Source organism: Hemitrygon akajei, chromosome 4 (genome assembly GCF_048418815.1).
Source record: "Hemitrygon akajei chromosome 4, sHemAka1.3, whole genome shotgun sequence".
Taxonomy (NCBI): Eukaryota; Metazoa; Chordata; class Chondrichthyes; order Myliobatiformes; family Dasyatidae; genus Hemitrygon; species Hemitrygon akajei.
The window spans coordinates 169949875-169963160 of NC_133127.1; positions in this window are offsets into that span (position 1 = coordinate 169949875).

Sequence of the window (13286 nt, forward strand, 5' to 3'; positions counted from 1 at the left end):
ATAGAATCAGATTCACTCCTCCAGTTTATCCATTGCAATTACAAACATTTAATGAGTTACCTATTTACACTTTCAATTGTGTTTCCTCATATTAGTCAAAGTCAAAGTAAATATTATTTATTTTATTCTTATTTGGTGATACAGCTTGGAACAGGCCTTTCCGCCCCAATGAATCACACCGCCTAGCAACCCACCTATTTAACCCTAGCCTAATCACAGGACAATTTACAATAACCAATTAACCTTCAAATTGGTACGCTTTTGGAATGTGGGAGGAAGCTGGAGCACCCAGAAGAAATTCCCGTGGCCAGGGGGAATATGTACAAGTTCCGGCAGGAATTGCTCTCTGGACGCTGAGGCCCCGAACTGCAATAGTGTGGCACTAATCACTACACTACCCAGGTACATATATGTCACCATATTCTACCATGAGATTCATTTTCTTCCATCAATTTACAGGATAATAAACCAAAAATTATAGAATTTATGAAAAATGATATACAAGTAAAGGCAGGCAAAAAAAAAACAATGAGCAAAATAGGACGATTTGTGCAAATTTAAAAAAATACTGAGAACATGAGTTGCAGAACCCCGAACGTGAACGTGAACATTGGTAAAGAGGTCATCTCTAATAATGTGCCTGTAGTAAGTTCTCCTGCACGAGCACCTGTTGGGAGGTAAGCATTGCTCCATCTAATTTTGTCCTCATCAGTGCCTACACATTTACCTTTCCAGAAGGAGTTAATGACCAGAGGTCAAGGTTCAGATCTCCAATCAGTAAATTTTAATCCTTAGACCAAAGCCACAGAAGCGACCAATGTACTCGTGTACTCACCACAGTCAGGATTTGGAATGTGGCCTGGTCAGCCACCAGGAAGTTTGTAACAGCAATGCTTAATTCTGATTTTTGATTTGTCTGCAATTATCTGATATGAGATTGAATCTTAAATATACAGTATTTAAGAGTAGCTTGATAACTGATTGAGAATCTAAAAATAATAGAAAAAAGAAAAATAAGAAGATATACAGGGTGTGGTAAAAGTGGAAGCAAGTTCATGTGCGAGGCTTCTTAGCTGTAAATTTGATTTAATTATTATATGCCTGGTGGTGATGACTGTAACATCAGTGATTCTGATATCAACACTACTAGGTAAGAAATGCCTTTCCATCTGATAAGTTACATTAAATAGCTATCAGAAATATGTTGCGAGATCATCAATTGTTATAGCAAATTCTGAAATGTGTTTTATTTCTTCCTGATAAATTAAGCTCAAAGTAATCTGAAAATCAAATTAAACCCTCAAGAAAAAATTGTCAAACTTTCATCATTGAAAGCAGGAAATGATCGATGCCCTCATTTCACTCTGATAGGAATAAGCTTTGCCATTAACATGGAAAACCATTATGTTCGTGCTGACTTCAGGGCCATCTGCCTGTAGTTTCAATTTGTTCATTGCTCTTTGTAAACAACACATCAATGTGAACACAAGCAAGAGAATATCTGCAGGTGCTGGAAATCTGAGCAACACACACAAAATGCTGGAGGATCCCAGCAGGCCGGGCAGCATCTGTGGAAAAGAGTACAGTCGATGTTGGTTGAGACCTTTCAACAGGACTGAAGAAAAAAAGGCTGAGGTGTAGATTTTAAAGGTGGGGGGGGGGGGTGGGGGGAGGAACACAAGGTGAAAGGGGGAGGGGTGAAGTAAAGAGCTGTGAAATTGATTGGTGAAAGAGGTACAGGGTTGGAGAAGGGGGATATCTGATAGGAAGGCCATGAAAGAAAAAAAGGGGAGGAGCACCTGAGGGAGGCAATGAGCAGGCAAGGAGATAAGGTGAGAGAGGGAAAAGGGGATGGGGAATGGTGAAGGAGAGGGGGAGGGCCATTGCCGGAAGTTTGAGAAGTCGATGATCATGCCATTAGGTTGGAGGCCACCCAGACAGAATACAAGGTGTTGTTCCTCCAACTTGCATGTGGCCTCATCGTGACAATAGAGGAGGACATGGATTGACATATCGGAATGGGAATGTGTCTCCGCCTGCCAGAACAAGCAGGATCTCCCAATGGCACCCATTTTGATTCCACTTCCCATCCCCATTCTGATACGTCTATCCATGGCCTCCTCTACTATCACAATGAAGCCACACTTAGATTGAAGGAAGAACACCTTGGTAGCCTCCAGCCTGACAAAATGAACATTGGCTTCTCAAACTTCCAGTAGTACTCCTCAAAATAGCCCTCCCCCTTCACCATTCCCCATCCCTTTTCTCTCTCTCTTGCATCCTATCTCTTTGCCTGCCCATCACCTCCCTCTGGTGCTCCTCTCCCTTCTTCTTTCTCCCATGGCCTTCTGTCCTTTCTATCAGACTCCCCCTTCTCCAGCCCTGTATCTCCTTCACCAATCAACTTCCCAGCACTTTATTTCACCCCTCCCCCTCCCAGTTTCACTTATTACCTTGTGTTTCTCTCTCCCCTCCCTCACCTTTTAAATCTACTCCTCATCTGTTTTTCTCCGGTCCTGCTGAAGGATGTTGACCCGGACATCGACTGTGCACTTTTTCACGGAGGCTGCCTGGACTGCTGAGTCCCTCCAGCATTTGAGTGTGTTGCTTCAATGTGAAGCAGCATCTGATGGGGTGAGGCATTTTGTGCATTCACTTCTTTAACAGATCAAGTAACAACTGCGATCTGCCCTGGGGGGCAGAGGGCCTTCATTCTTCTGCATATCATGTCGTAAACCAAGTGGAGAAAGACTTAGTGCCATAACTCCAGATTCAGCATTTGCAGCCTTTACTATCTCCAATTCCAGGGAAGACTGTTTTGCTTTGCTTTGAATCAAATAAAATATAGCTTTCACCATTAGGCCATGGAAATGCTAATGATTTTGATATGTAATGGGGAGTAAAAGACATAAAACCAATGAATTCCCCGGGCTCAACATCTTGTGTTAGGTTTGGCACATGCCTTGAAATTGACTAGGTACATCAATGAGCCACACAGCCAAACACAGAAAATGCAGTTAATGGTCCGAGTGGCAAAAGGCATTTTACTCAAGGTCAAGATCAGAATCAGGTTTATTAACACCGGCATATGTTATGAAATTTGTTAACTTAGCGGCAGCAGTACAATGCAATACATGATAATAGAGATTCAGGATTATTTAATGTCATTTCCAGTACACAAATATAAAGGAGAAGCAAATTATTGTTACTCTGGATCCAATACAATACAACAAAAACAATAAAATAAAAAGCACAATAAATACATACTGCAATAGCCTGTCGCCTCAATTGGTCTACAGCGAATGCGTTCTCATTGGCTCTTCACATGGCCTTGGAACACCTGGAAATACTAATATTTATGTCAGGCTGCCATTCATTGACTACAGCTCAGAATTTAACACAAACAGTCCTATAGTTCTGATCGAGAAGCTCCGGAACATGGGCCTCTGTACCTCCCTCTGCTACTGGGTCCTCAACTTCCTAACCAGAAGACCACAGTCTGTGCAGGTTGAAAATAGCATCTCCACCTCACTAACAATCAACACTGGTGCACCTCAAGGATGTGTGCTAAGCGCACTGCTCTTCTCTCTCTACATCCATGTCTGTGTGACTAGGCAAAGTTCAAAAGGAATCTATCAATTTGCTGAATGTACAAGCATTGTTGGCAGAATTTGAGATGAAAATGAGAGGGCGTACGGGAGCAAAATATCACAACCTTGCAGTCAACATCAGTAAGACCGAAGAATTGATATTTCACTTCAGAAAGCACACACATCAGTCCTCATTGAGGGATCAGTAGTGGAAAGGGTGAGCAATTTCAAGTTCTTGGGTGTCAACATCTCTGAGGATCTATCCTGGTTCCAGCATATCAAGGCAGTTACAAAGAAAGCCGTGTCTGTATGTCATTATGAGTTTGAGGAGATTTGGTATGTCACCAAAGGAACTCACAAATTTCTACAGATGTACTGCTGAGAGCATTCTAATTGGACGCACCGCTGTGTGGTATGGGCGGTCCACTGCACAGGATCGAAAGAAGCTGCAGAAAGTTGTGAACTCAGTCAGCTCCATCATGGGCTCTCGCCTCCCCAGCATCCAGGACATATTCAAGGAGTGATCCCTCAGAAAGGTGGTACCCATCATTAAGGACCCCCATCACCCAGGACATGCCCGCTTCTCATTGCTACCATCACGGAGGAGGTACAGGAGCCGGAAGGCACACACTCAATGATACAGGAATAACTTCTTCCCTTCTGCCAACAAATTTCTGAATGAACATTGAACCCATGAACATTACCTCACTTTTTTTTTGCACTATTTATTTAATTTTAACTTTTTAAAGTATATGAACTTACTGTAAATTGCAATTTTTAAAATTAAAATGAATTGCAATGTACTGCAGCTGGATAACAATAAATTTCATAACATTTGCCAGTGATAGTAAACCAGATTTTGATTCTGACATAAGATAACTTATATACATTGATTATTGTATGTCCATAAAGTGATGCTAGACACAGGAGTGTCTGAACATAAGGTGACTCTGACAGGAAATGATAAAGTGCGGGTGGTGGGTTAGTGGGTGGATGTGTTGATCAGCCTGGCTGCTTGGGGAATGTAACTGTTTTTGAGTCTGGTGGTCCTGGCATGGAAGCACGTAGGCTCCTCTCTGATAGGGTGGGACAAACAGTCCGTGAGAAGGTGGGTGGGATCTGGCCATTTTCTGGCACCTTTCTGTATGTACACATGTTCTTGATGGTGGGTAGGTTGGTACCGATGATGAGTTTGGCAGTTCGGGCTACCCAATGTAGAGTCTTCCTTTCCACCACTGGTCAGTTTCCGTACCGTGCAGTGATGCAGCACGCATGCTCCCTACTGCACATCTGCAGAATGACATGGGTATAGATGTGCGTGGTCCAGCTCTCTTCAGCCTCCTCAGAAAGCAGAGGCGTTGGGGAGTTTTCCTGATTGTGCAGGATGTACTCTGGGACCAGGAGAGGTTGTGTCTGATGTGCACTCCCGGGAGTTTCAAGCTGCTTGCAGTTTCTGCTGCTGTGCCGCCAATGTAAAGCGGGGTGTGAATAGTGTGAGCTCACCTGAAATTGATAATCATCTCCTCATACAACCCTGAGATTCCTTTTCCTACAGGCATCCTCATCAAATCTATAGAATACTAATCATAACAGTATCAATGCAAAATCAAGCAGAGCACAGAAGACAACAAACTGTGCAAGTGCAAATATAAATAAATAGCAATAAATGTGAGACCATGAAATAACAAGATAAAGCCTCCTTAATGTGAGATCATTGGTTGTGCGAACATCTCAATGGATGAGCAAGTGAGCACCTTTTAATCAAAAGCCTGATGTTTGAGGGGTATTAACTGTTATTGAGCCTGGTGGTGTGAGTCCTGAGGCACCTGTACCTTCTGCCTAATGGCGGCAGTGAGAAAAGAGCATGGCCTGGGTGGTGAGGCTCTTTAATGATGGATACTGCTTTCCTATGACAGAATTTCATGTAGATGGGGGGCTTTACCTGTGATGTACTGGGTCAAATCCACTAACTTTTGTAGGATTTTCCATTCAAAGGCACTGCTCCCATGCCAGTCCATGATGCAGCCAGTCAACACTCTCTCCACTACACATCTGTTGAAGTTTGTCAAACTTTTAGATGTCATGCTGATTCTCCTCTCACTCCTAAGGAAGTAGATGTGATGTCATGCTTTCTTCACAATTACATTTATATGATGGGTCCATGACAGGTCATCTGCGATAGTAACATCCAGGAATTTAAAGTTACTGACCCTCTCCACCTCTGAATCTCTGTTGAGGACTGGTTCATGGACCTCTGGTTTCCCTCTCCTGAAGTCTACAATCTGTCTTGCTGACATTGAGTGATAGTTTGTTGTTATGATACCACTCAGCCAAATTTTCAGTCTCCCTCCTGTATGCCAATTCATCACTTCCTTTGATACAGCCCACAACAGTGGTGTCATCAGCAATCTTGAATATGGCTTTGGAGCTTAGCCACACGGCCATAGGTGTAAAGCAAGTAGAGCAGGGGTAGTGCACCTGTGCTGATGGAGATCGTGGAGGAGATGCTTTTGCCAATCTGAACTGTCTGGGGTCTACAAGTGAGGAATTCCAGGATCCAATTGCACAAGAAGTATTGAGACCCAGGTCTTAGAGTTTACCGATTAGTTTTGAGGGGATGACAATATTAAATGCTGAGATGAAATCGATGAAGATGGCATCTGCTGTGGAAAAGTTGAGGTGGATCCAAGTCATCACTCACACAGGAGCTGATATGCTCTCAAAGCACTTCATCACTGTGGGTGTAAGTGCAACTGGGCGATAGTCATTGAAACAGATCACCACACTCTTCTGGAGCACTGGTATGATTGAAGCCCGCTTGACACAGGTGGGTACCACACACTGCCTAAGCAAGAGATTGAAGATATCCATGAACACACCAGCCAGTTGGTCGGCACCGGTCTCTAGTAATCAGCCAGGGACTCCATCCAGACCAGATGCTTTCCTTGGATTCACTCTCTTGAAGGCAGCATGGACATCATCTTCAGATACAGAGACCAAAGGATCATAAGGAGATGTGGGGGCTCGCAATGGTTCCTCCACGTTCTGATGGTCAAAACGAGCACAGAAGACATCGAGCTCATCTAGAAGCAAAGCCCTGCTCTCCCCCGTGTCGCTTGATTTAATTTCGTAAGAGGTTATAGTGTTCAAATGTTGCCACAGCTGTCGAGCTTCCCTCATTGATTCCAGTTTAGTGCGGAATCTCCACTTGTGCCTGGTTAAAGACACCGACTATAATACATCAGGATGGGCTGTTTCTTCTATACAGACAACAACATGCAGTGTTACGAGTGCATACTGATTAAGGAAACTTACCTGAACACATTTGACAAACTCTATCCCATTTAGTCCTTTGACAGTATGGGAGTCCCAGTCAATATGTGGAAAGTTAAAGCCACCTACCGTAATAGCCTTATGTTTCTTGCAACAGTCAGCGATCTCTCTACAAATTTGTTCCTCTAATTCCATCAAACTGTTTGGTGGTCTGTAGTAAAGCCCCATTAATGTGGTCATACTTTCCTTATTTCTCAGTTCCACCCATAATGCCTCACTGTGGTGAACTACATATACCTGTCTGGACACGCCCCTGATGACTGCTCCTGTGGCTCCTCCCACAGACCCCGGTATAAAGGTGATGGAGGTCTGAGCCCGGGCTCTCTGTCTCCAGGATGTAGTATGGTGGTCAACCACTGCTTGTTCCTTCTTCCAGTCAATAAAAGCCGATACCTCGTCTTTACATCTCAGAGTGAGTTATTGATGGTGCATCACTCACTAGACGAGTTCTCTAGTCTGAACTGTCTGAGCACTGCTGTGACATTTTCCCTGACTAGTAATACCACTCCTCCTCCCTTAATCCTTCTCACTCTGTCGCGTTTAAAGTAACAGAATCCCGGAATATTGAGCTGCCATTCGGCCCCTCCTGCAACCCAGTGTCACTAATGGCTATAATATCATAATCCCAGGTGTTGATCCATGCCCTGAGCTCTTCCACTTCTTGCATTGAGATATACGCAGCTCAGGGCACCAGTCACACCATGCTCAACCTTTCGATTCCTAACTTTATCTGAGGTCTTACCAAGATCTGTCTCCTCTACCTCTCCACTAACTATCCCGGCACTCTGGTTCTCATCTCCACACTATGCCGCACTAGCAAACCTTGCCGTTAGGATATCAGTCCCATTCCAGTTCAGGTGCAAACATCTTCTGTACAGGTCCCACCTTCTCTGGAAGAGAGCCCAACGATCCAAAGATTTTACGTCCTGCCTCCTACACCAACTCCTTAGCCACATGTTAAACTGTATATTCTTTCTATGTCTGGCCTCACTAGCACGTGGCATGGGTGGCAATCCTGAGATCACAACCCTGGAGGTCCTGCCCTTTAACCTAGCACCGAACCCCCTGAACTCACTTTACAGAACCTCATCCCTCTTCCTTGCTGTCATTGGTACCTACATGGACCATAACCTCTGGCTGTTCACCCTCCCACTTAAGAATGCTGAGGACAAGACCCGAGACATCCTGTACCCTAGTACCTGGTAGGCAACACACCACCCGGGAATCTCATTCTCATCCCCAGAACCTCCTTAGTGTACTCCTGACTAATGAATCCCCTGTCTCCACAGCTCGCCTTTTCTCCATCTTCCTCCTCCCCTTCCCTTCTGGATCACAGAGTCAGACTCAGAGCCAAAGACCAGAATGCTTGGACTTTCCTTTGCTTGGTCATCTCTGCCCCCAAAAGTATCCAAAATGATATACCTGTTGTTGGTGGGGGGGGGGGGGTGGCCACAGAGGTACTCTGCACTAGCTGTTTTTCTGTCACCCAGTTTCCTGTGCCCTGCAACTACATCTCTATATTTCCTACCTATCATGCCCTCAGCCTCCAGAATGATCTGGGGTTCAAAGTCCAGCTCCAACTCCTTGACGTGGAGTGTTCGAAGCTGCACGTCTCACAGGTGACATCAGAGTTGTGCTTAGCCACACAGTCATGAGTGTAAAGCGAGTTTAGCACAACCTTGTGGTGCACCTGTGCTGATGGAGATTGTGGAAGAGATGCTGTTGCCAATCCAAACTGATGGGTCTACAAGTGAGAAATTTAAGGATCGAATTGCACAAGGAGCTATTGAGGCCAAGGTCTTATTGATGAGTCTTGAGAATATGATAGTATTGAATGCTGAGCTATGTTTGATTAGAAGTATCCTGATGAATATATCTTTGCTGTCCTGACGTTTCAGGGTTGAGTGTGCCAATGAAATTACATCTGCTGTTGTGCTGGTAGGAAAATTGGAGAAGATCCAAGACACTTCCCAGGTAGGAGCTGATATGTTTCATCGTTAACTTCTCAAAACACTTCATCACTGCGGATGTGAGCGCTACAGGGCGATAGTCATTGAGGCATTGAAAATGTCCATGAAAACGTCAGTGAGCTAACGTGCGCATTCAATGAGTATTGGGATATTGTCTGGACCTGGCCGCTTTACAGCGGTTGACTTTCTGCAGAGACCTCCTCATGCTTACTGCAGTTACTGTACACACAAGAGCGGCTCACCTGGCAGGGAGGCAGCTTTCATGGCTGGTGTTGTGTTGCATGCCTCCAAGCGTGCATAAAACTTACTTAGAGCATCAGGGAGGGAGGTGTCACTGGTACAGTGATGCTGTTTTTACTTGCCTGGTCAGTAAAGCCCCTGATGCCCCGTTATGTGTCATACATGCCAGGGATTATTATCAGACTGGTGTTGCTGAGTTTTTGTGCGCAGGCCATTTTGCCCTCTTGATGCCCAATATGGGTTTCTCTTGGCTGTTCTCTCCAGACTTCTAAGGCTGCATCCTGGGCTTTTAGTAGGGAGCACACCCCTGCCCTCAGCTGTGGCTTTCAGGGTTGCAGTGTTGAAAATCTCTGGGAACTCACCTGTTTAAAATTCTTCACACACCTGCTCCTTCAGCTACCACCTGTCCCATCTGTGGAAGAGCTAGGAATTCCAACAACGACCTCATCAATCAACTCAGAACCCACAAGTCCTCTTTGATCCAGAGTGACTGGCTGGGGCAAAAAGACACCTGGCAAATATTGTGTGCACCGCTTTATGTCAGGACGCTGGAGCAGGGATCCAGTCGCAGACCCAGTACTGTGCACACAGTGATATTAATTGAGTAACAATTCCCAAGGTGCAAACAAAGTCAAAGTTCAAGCAGAGATCAAAACATCTAGAGAAACCCAAAAACCAGAATCAGGAAACAGGCAAAGCTGATGTTCAGTTGATATACAGATACGGATGCTGGAAAGGCTCAGGAAAATTCACTGGCACAATCTGGCAACAAACAGGTGAAAACACAGGACTGACATACACTGAGCAATAAACAGAGAGGCAGATGATAGGAGGAGCACAATGAGACAGAAGTGGCAGCAAAACAGGCAATACTGAGAAACAGGTGAGAGGCGGAATATTGAGTAATACAGGGGCTGGAGTAAAGCAGGATCGGGGACAGGAGCACATGGGGCATGAAAACAAACAAGAGCACATGGCAATACAAAACCACAGACTGACAGCTCGAGGGAAAACACACAAAAAGACAAAGTTCAACTGGAGGTACCGATACTTTAACAAGATGTTAAGTAGCAGCATGTTCCAGAGGAAGGGACCTAAAAGAACCTGGAAAGAAAAAGGAAGCAGAGGAAAAAAGGCAGGATGGAAATACCCCAGATATACTCTCATCCCTTCTCTTTCTTCTGTGTGTCACCTCTCTTTGGTGCCCCTCCACCTTCTGTTGCTTCCAGTGTCCACTGTCCTCACCTATTAAACTCCTCCTTCTTCAGCCCTTTACCTCTTCAAGCTATCAACTTCCAGATTCTTACTTCATTCCTTCTCCCCACCCACCCACCTTTCCCCTCACCTGGTCTTACCTATTGTCTTCCAGTTTGTATTCCTTCCCTTCCACCGACCCTCTTATTCTGGCTTCTGTCTCCTTCCTTTTCAGTGCTGATGAAGGGTACCAGCTTCATCCACATGGTTGAGTGAACTAGGGCTTTTCTCTTTGGTTGAGCAAACTAAGGCTTTTGCTCCTTGGAGCAAAGAAGAAAAGAGCAGTGACTTGATAGAGGTTTACAAGATAATCAGATTGAGTGGACAGCCAGAGGCCTGGGGTGGAAAGCACTAATAGGAGGGAGCATATTTTAAGGTGATTGGAGAAAAGTAAAGGGGAATGTCAGATGTAAGTTTGTTTTACAAAAAGATTGGTGGCTATTTGGAATGTGCTGCCAGGGACAGTTTTAGAGACAGGTACTTTAAGGACATTTAAGACTCTTAGGCACATGTGAGTGATAGAAAAATGAAGAGTTATATGGGAGATCTTAGAGTAGCTTAAATGGTCGGCAAAACATTGTGAACCAAAGGGCCTATATTGTGCTGTAAAGTTCTGTATCTTGACTTGAAACATCTTCTGCTTATTCTCCTCCATAGAAGCTGCCTGACCTGCTGAGTTCCTCCAGCATTTTATATGTGTTGTTCAAGATTTTCAGCATCTGCAGAATCTCTTGTGTAGCTGAAAATCCACAGATAGGATGGTAGCTATCACGGAACCGATTACACAATCTATGGGCTCATTTTCAAAAACTCTGCAATTTATGTTCTCAATATTATATAGTTATTTATTTACCTATCTATCTAGTTACCTATTTATTATTTTTTAAATTTTGTTTTTGCACAATTTGTCTTCCTTTGCACATTGGTTGTTCATCTATCTTTGTTTGTGTGTAGTTTTCATTGATTCTATTGTATCTACTATGAATGCCCCGGGGAAAACAAATCTCAGGGTAGTTGATGGTGACTTACGCATTTTGATAATCAAGTTACTTTGAACTTTGAACCGCTGCAAGGCCAGGAAGAGAATCCTTTATAGAGGGACTTTTCTTGCGGCCAGTTTGAGTTCCAGAGCAGGTGACCTAGAACTCTGAACAATGTACTGTTCCGGCACTCAGCCAACATTCCAGGTAACATGAATGCTCACCTCTTACACCCTTCTTTGCAGGTGTGAGGCACTCATCAGCGAAGAGATCCATTATTCAATGTCTTGCTGTAGAATGTGCATTATCTGCATGATAGAATAATATTTATATGATACAATATGAAAGCATTCACCCTGCAGTTTGAGAAGGAGCAGCTGAAGTCAGATGTATCAGTATTCAATGCAGTAAAGGGGACTGCAGAGACATGAGAGTGGACTAGATACAGCAAAGTTTTTTTCAGATACTGTATATAAAGAGTAAAAGAGAGTGGATATTGGACTGCTGGAAAAAACCAGTGGAGAAGTAGTAAGTGGGGGACAAAGAAATGGCAGGCCAACTTAGTAAGTATTTTGCATCAGTCTTCACTGTGGAAGACACTAGTATTATATAAGAAATTTGAGAGTGTCAGGGAGCAGAAATGATTGCTGTTGCTGTTGCTAGGGGTAGGAGCTTGGGAGGCTGAAAGTTCTGAAGGTAGGTAAGTCACCTGGATCAAGTGGACTAAACTCCAGGTTTCTAAGTTAGTTGAAGAGATTATGGAGGCATAAGCAGTGATCCTTCTGGACTGGTTCCAGAGAAATGGAAAATTGTAAATGTCACTCCACTGTTAAAGAAGGGAGGAAGGCAGGAAAAAAAATGGAATTATAGGCCAGTTGGCCTGACCTCAGTAGATGGCAAGATGTTGGAGTCGATTGTTAAGGATGAGGTCTCAGGCTACGTGACAGACAGCGCTTGGTAAGTGCAATTCTTATACACACAAACGTTCCGTTTGTCATCCTACTGAGTGTACACACTTCAATGTCTTCCTCAGTATATTCTTATAATGGCTCCTAAACTGAGCTGATGTGTGCGGAATGGCTTTATGGTGCCTTTCACGGTAGAATATTCCATTCCTTTAGTAATGGGGATGTGTAAATGTGCATATGTTGTTTGTATACTATTAAAGGGAGATACCTCTGTTTATTTTGTAATATGATTGTAGGGGTGCATCATATTCTAACAACACACACAAAACACTGGTGGAACACAGCAGGCCAGGCAGCATCTATAAGGAGAAGCACTGTCGACGTTTCAGGCCGAGACCCTTCATCAGGACTAACTGAAAGAAAAGATAGTAAGAGATTTGAAAGTAGTGGGGGGAGGGGGAAATGCAAAATGATAGGAGAAGACTGGAGGGGGTGGGATGAAGCTAAGAGCTGGAAAGGTGATTGGCGGAAGTGATACAGAGCTGGAGAAGGGAATGGATCATGAGACGGGAGGCCTCGGGAGAAAGAAAGGGGGTGGAGCACCAGAGGGAGATGGAGAACAGGCAGAGTGATGGGCAGAGAGAGAGAGAAAAAAAACAAACAACTAAATATGTCAGGATGGGGTAAGAAGGGGAAGAGGGGCATTAACGGAAGTTAGAGAAATCAATATTCATGCCATCAGGTTGGAGGCTACCCAGCCAGTATATAAGGTGTTGTTCCGCCAACCTGAGTGTGGCTTTATCTTGATAGTAGAGGAGGCCATGGATAGACATATCAGAATGGGAATGGGACGTGGAATTGAAAGGTGTGGCCACTGGGAGATTCTGCTTTCTCTGGCGGACTGAGCGTAGGTGCATCATATTCTAATTCATTTGTAGTGTTAGATTAACTTTGTTGGTGATTAAAGGTGGTATGTTCTAGCGCCTAAAAAAGAGCTCTTCATCCTCAGTA